This window comes from Rana temporaria, chromosome 4, assembly GCF_905171775.1.
Source record: "Rana temporaria chromosome 4, aRanTem1.1, whole genome shotgun sequence".
NCBI classification, from domain to species: Eukaryota; Metazoa; Chordata; class Amphibia; order Anura; family Ranidae; genus Rana; species Rana temporaria.
The window spans coordinates 357,061,591-357,067,827 of record NC_053492.1 but is presented as its reverse complement, the minus strand read 5'-3'; positions in this window follow the sequence as shown (position 1 = coordinate 357,067,827).

The following is a 6,237-nucleotide window of genomic DNA, read 5'->3' as shown; positions in this document are numbered from 1 at the left end:
AGATGTCCGCTTGCCCCCTTCTCACTCTATCATTACTGTGTAGGAGTGTGGGGTGTAGCAAGATGGCGGCGACAAAAGGTCACTTCCGGAGCATTCTGTGATAGGGAGCGGAATGTGACACTACACCGCCCCTAACAGTGCTACTGTGCTTGTGTCGTGATGGCCGCCGCTGTGGCTTCTGGGATTTGTAGTCCGCGGCTGTGTGCTGAGGCTCCCGGTGGGTGGTGTGAGCAAGGAGAGGAAAGAAAAGTTGGGCTACAACTCCGGGTCTGGATCTGTTTTATGAGAAGATAGTATGAATCCGCGCTACGGAAGATGGTTTTAAAAATATATGCTGCAGGAAGGACGGTATGTGTATAAATACTAATAACTAGTGAATAAATAAAATAGGATAAGATAAATGGCTGCAGTGGCTGCCCCTACACTTGTACCCCACCAAAGTGGGATATAGATTGGAAAGAGGGAATTAGTAGGTATTGGCGCCTACTATGTGAATCAAAAAATATTAAGTGGTGTGCCCCCACTCTTAAGTGTGCACGTAAAGTGCTAATGTAAATACACAAGTGCAATAAGAAATAATTGGGCATCCTCTTTTTTCTTTGAGCGGATACTGGAATAAGCCACATACAGGGGGACAAAAAGATTTGCCAGAGCGCAGCACAGGGCGTATACTGTGGATGCTTGCTACCCCAGGAGGGGGCCTTGATCTGGTGAGTGCGGGATACACCAGAGCACATGGGAAGGGTGCACAGAGTGAATCACCAGAATAGTTTATTAAGACTGGCACGCAGCACTTTGCACGGATTACTTAGCACTTTATCGCAGTATGAAATATACAACAAGCAACAATTTAGCACATTAAAGTTATATGGACTACATTAACCACTTATTCATTTATTTAATTTGTCTCGATCTCATTCTTATTGGTTGAATTATTTGTTATATATGTATACCTAGGCGTGTACTTATTAATGCACTTTATTTCTTATTGCACTTGTGTATTTACATTAGCACTTTACGTGCACACTTAAGAGTGGGGGCACACCACTTAATATTTTTTGATTCACATAGTAGGCGCCAATACCTACTCATTCCCTCTTTTGGATCTGTTTTATGCTGCGGGGCCTGTCAGTGCATGTAATTGACCCCAGCACAGGAGCACCATCCAGGAATGGAGGCCATGCAACTTGCAAGGAGGAGCACCTGTCCTGCTGAGCTGGCAGCTGCCATTGGACCATGGCTGAGGTGAGAGACCCTGACCCCCACATGATCATTCTATTTATTTCCCCCCCTTCTGGGAGCTGCCCATTACCTGTGGGTCCTGATGAAACCTAGCCATGGCCTACATGCCAGCAGGGCCAACAGGTCATGACCAGCTCCCTGCAGGACCCACAGTTCCGCGGACAGCCCCCTGCAGGACCCACAGATCTGCAGCCAGCCCCCTGCAGGACCCACATATCACCAGCCAGCTCCCTGCAGAACCCACAGGTCCACTGCTAGCTCCCTGCAGGACCCACAGGTTCGCAGCCAGCCCCCTGCAGGACCCACAGATCCATAGCCTCGCACATCGCACAAGCTTTGGTCTGAAATTCCTGGCGGCACTGTAACAAAGTCCCACCTCCTGTGAGATAGACGGAACACTGATCCAATGCAGTAAAATTTAATCAGTGTGACGTGTATCATAGAAGTCACATGCTGGTCTAGGAGGCGGGACTTTGTTACAGTGGCTGCCCGGGAGATTCAAATCTAAGCTCTGTGACAGCAGCAGATCGTCGCTGCTCTGTGTGATCCAGGAGCAATGACAGGCTGCAATTGGTGTGCATCGATGAGCTGGATTTGGTGGGAACTGGTAGGTTTCATTTGATGGGCGCTGATGGGGCTGCAATTGGTGGGCACTGGTAGGCTGCATTTGATGCATTGATTTCTTGTATCATTTCCGCAGTCTCTGACCATCTCTTGTATCATTCCCGCAGTCTCTTACCATCTCTTGTATCATGCCTGCAGTCTCTGACCATCTCTTGTTTCATGTCTGCAGTCTCTGACCATCTCTTGTTTCATGTCTGCAGTCTCTGACCATCTCTTGTTTCATGTCTGCAGTCTCTGACCATCTCCTGTAATATGTCTGCAGTCTCTGACCATCTCTTGTACCATGTCTGCAGTCTCTGACGATCTCTTGTACCATGTCTGCAGTCTCTGACCATCTCTTGTATCATGTATGCAGTCTCTGGCCATCTCTTGTACCATGTCTGCAGTCTCTGACCATCTCTTGTATCATTTTTTTCAGTCTCTGACCATCTCTTGTATAATTTTTTCAGTCTCTGACCATCTCTTGTATCATGCCTGCAGTCTCTGACCATCTCTTGTTTCATGTCTGCAGTCTCTGACCATCTCTTGTACCATGTCTGCAGTCTCAGACCATCTCTTGTACCATGTCTGAAGTCTCTGACCATCTCTTGTATCATGTCTGCAGTCTCTGACCATCTCTTGTATCATGTCTGCAGTCTCTGACCATCTCCTGTATCATGTCTGCAGTCTCTGACCATCTCCTGTACTATGTATGTAGTATGTCTGGGGGCTCTTTCTACCAGACCTCATAACATAAGCCCTCTCTGTGTCCATCAGAGAGACCCCCCCCCCCCCAGGTCCCATTAGTGTACTCTCTTCTTGTAATTTGTTTAGTGTTAAGAGATCATATGAGGATCCCAGAATAATGAAGACTTCTTAAGGGAGTATCTCTGTGTCTGAGTCGTTGCTATAGAAACATTTGTAATGGGGAGGAGTTAGTAAGATGACCACGCCCATGTGGGGGCACCAGAAATATTTCTGCACCCAGGCGCCTGTGACCCTAGGATCGGCCCTGGCAGGAACTACACATGCATTTGTGTGTTTCTGCAGGGAGCATGGTGATGCTTTTAAGTTTTTTAAATAAGAAAACTATATAACAAGTATATATATATATATATATATATATATATATATATATATATATATATACACACACACACAGTATTATATACATATATATTTTTAAATATAACAATCACTGCTGTGCTGCCACCATAAAAGATTGCAAAAATGTACATATCCAAATTCATACACAATCTAGATAAAGGTAGCACTATTTAAAACGAAACAGTTCAAAATAGTCAATCCATGTGTTGAAGATCATGAAACCCTCTTCACTACTTCATATGCCAGAGCCTACCCACTCTCCCTTGCACTCACCAACTCCTATTGCTTATCCACAATGATGGGTCAGCTGGCAGATCCTCCCAGTCTGACAAAGCTCCAACTGGGGGACAGAAGCGTCCTTGGGTGCACAAGCCAAAAAAGCCGGCTACCAAGCCTGCTACCGCATGGGGGACGGCTTCACACGGGGACGGGTTTGCAGCTAGGTGGGCTTCCCTGCTCTATGACCAGTGGGTCTGCGAGGTGGTAACTTTGGGGTACAAGATTGAGTTTCTTTCTTGTCCACCATACGGATTATTTCCCTCAAATGTTCCCCTCCTTCCGGCTCAGGATCCAGTCGGACAACGCCGCGGCGGTGGCTTATGTCAACCATCAGGGGGGGAACAAGAAGCTCAACTGCGCCATCGGAGGTCGCTCACATCCTGCGGTGGGCAGAAAGGAGCGTGCCGGCTCAGTCAGCCATTTACATTACGGGCGTAGAAAACTGGCAGGCGGACTACCTACGTCGCTAGATGCTGGATCAGGGGGAATTGTCATTACATCCGGTGTTTCAACTCCTTTGCCGGAGGTGGGGCACACCGGACGTGGATCTCCTGGCCTCTCGACTCAATCGCAAGGTGTCGAGGTTCGTGGCCAGGTCCAGAGATCCTTGGGCAGACGCGTTGGTGGCCCTGTGGGGTCAGTATCAGCTAATTTATGCCTTTCCTCAACTGAAGTTGCTTCCTCGTCTGCTCCGCAGAGTGGACGCAGAAGGGATCCCGGTGATTCTAATCGCTCCAGATTGGCCCCCAATCATCCAATCATTTTATCATCCAATCATGTACAAGCAAAAATGCTGTTTTTTTTTTCCTTGCATGATCTACAGCGACTGCACCCCCCCCCCCCCGTACCACCCCCCCCCCCCCCCGTACCACCCCCCCCCCCCCCCCGTGCAATCCTTCTTTGCTTTCTTTGTGTATGGATGCTATGTGAGCTGGAACAGTGTTTTATAAAATGGTGACATACACCAGGAATTGATCAACCAAACTAAGAAAAACAAAGATTTTAACCACTTGTCAACCGCACCGGCGGGCGGAAGACTCCATTGTTCTGACAGGACGTCATATGACGTCCTGTCATTTAAAACCACTAGGGGGCGCACCCGGCGCGTTACTGGGAACCCAATGCGCGCGCCCAGTAACTGAGCAGGACCATGGACCTCTTTGTGTAAACACAGAGATCCACGTCCTGTCAGGGAGAGGAGACCAATGCTGTGTCCCTTGTACATAGGACACAGATCGGTCACCCCCCCCAGTCACCCCCCTCCCCCTACAGTTGGAACACTCACTAGGCTACACATTTAACCCCTTCCCCGCCCTCTAGTGGTTAACCCCTTCCCTGCCAGTCACATTTATACAGTAATCAATGCATATTTATAGCACTGTTCACTGTATAAATGTGAATGGTCCCAAAAATTTGTCAAAAGTGTCCGATGTGTCCGCTATAATGTTGCAGTCCTAAAAAAAAACGCAGATCGCCGCCATTCCTAGTAAAAAATAAATTTAAAAAAATCATACTCTGCTATACCCCCGAACAATTTTCAGATATTGGCACCATAGCTTGTGGACACCATAACTTTCACAAAGACCAAATAATATTCACCAATTTGTACTTATTTTTACCAAAGATATGTAGCAGTATAAATTTTGGCCAAAATTTATGAAGAAAAATTACAAATTTGCTAAATTTTATAACAGAAACAAAGAAAAATTCATTTTTTTTACAGCATTTTCAGTATTTTTTCTTTTATAGCGCACAAAATAAAAAACCCAACGGTGATTAAATACCACCAAAAGAAAGCTCCATTTGTGGGAAAAAAAGGACAAATATTTCATTTGGGTACAGTGTTGTATGAGTAATTGTCATTCAAAATGTGAGAGCACGGAAAGCTGAAAATTGGTCTGGTTATTAAGGGGGTTTAAGTGCCCAGTGGTCAAGTGGTTAAAGCAGAATGCCTGGAATCCTCGGAGATGTAGTTCAAGGTGGCGGCCATTTAATGAAATGGCTCTCTTACTAAACTATGAATCCCAATGACCTGTTTGTGGCAGAAAGAGCCTGGAGGGCTTTATATTCTTTGCTGATCCTAGTTTGTCTCCAGTTTTGGTCAAATTCTTCTTCTTTTCATGTGCTTTAACTGTAAATGCATTTTTGCTAAATATCCCCCCAAAAATCGTAATAAGTATGTTTTACAATTTTGCATTGGGCCGCATTCATAGCCATCTTGGGCTGCATGTGGCTCACATACCACAGGTTGGACACAACCCTGATTTACAACATTAAGGTCTCTGCTAGATGGTACATGCATGTCTTTTTTAATTTTAAACACTCTCAGTACTATAAAATGAAAAGCTTTTGTGTGTATGGCCTAAAAGGTATCTCACCAAATCCTGAATTTATGAAGCAACAAGAGCTTTTTGTTTTACTTATGGTCATTATTTTTTATATTATTGATCAAAGAGATGTTATACACAGAAATAAATATGTTATTGTAGAATTATTTTGTGGGTTTGTCACTACTGGACACAGGGCACTACAAGACACAGGGAACATGGAGAGGAACCATAGAGCATAGTGGAAGACGCAGGCATCTGACACGGAGCGAAGGTTCTGCAAACAGATGCAGAGTCCGGTAAGTATGTCTTCTTTTAAAGGATTTATTTTTTTCACTTTTTTTTAGCAGCATAGTCACTATACAATTGGTATTTAATTAATATTATCTATTAATGAATTATATAAAACTCTTTTTAGCTACTCTGATCTGTTATAAAACTGGCCATGCATAACACAATCTTATTGTGTGATGTATGGAATTCGAGAGCTTCCATAAACAATTTGTCTGTAAGGTAGACCCTTGCAGTACATATTTGTTGGTTGGTGTAAAGCAGATTGCACAATCAAATTGTAATGTATGCAACCAACAGTAAGCATATCAAAGCACTGTGCAAACTGTTGGCGCTAAATAAATCCCGTATTCAAACGATTGAATTTTATATAGAATTATAAAAAAAG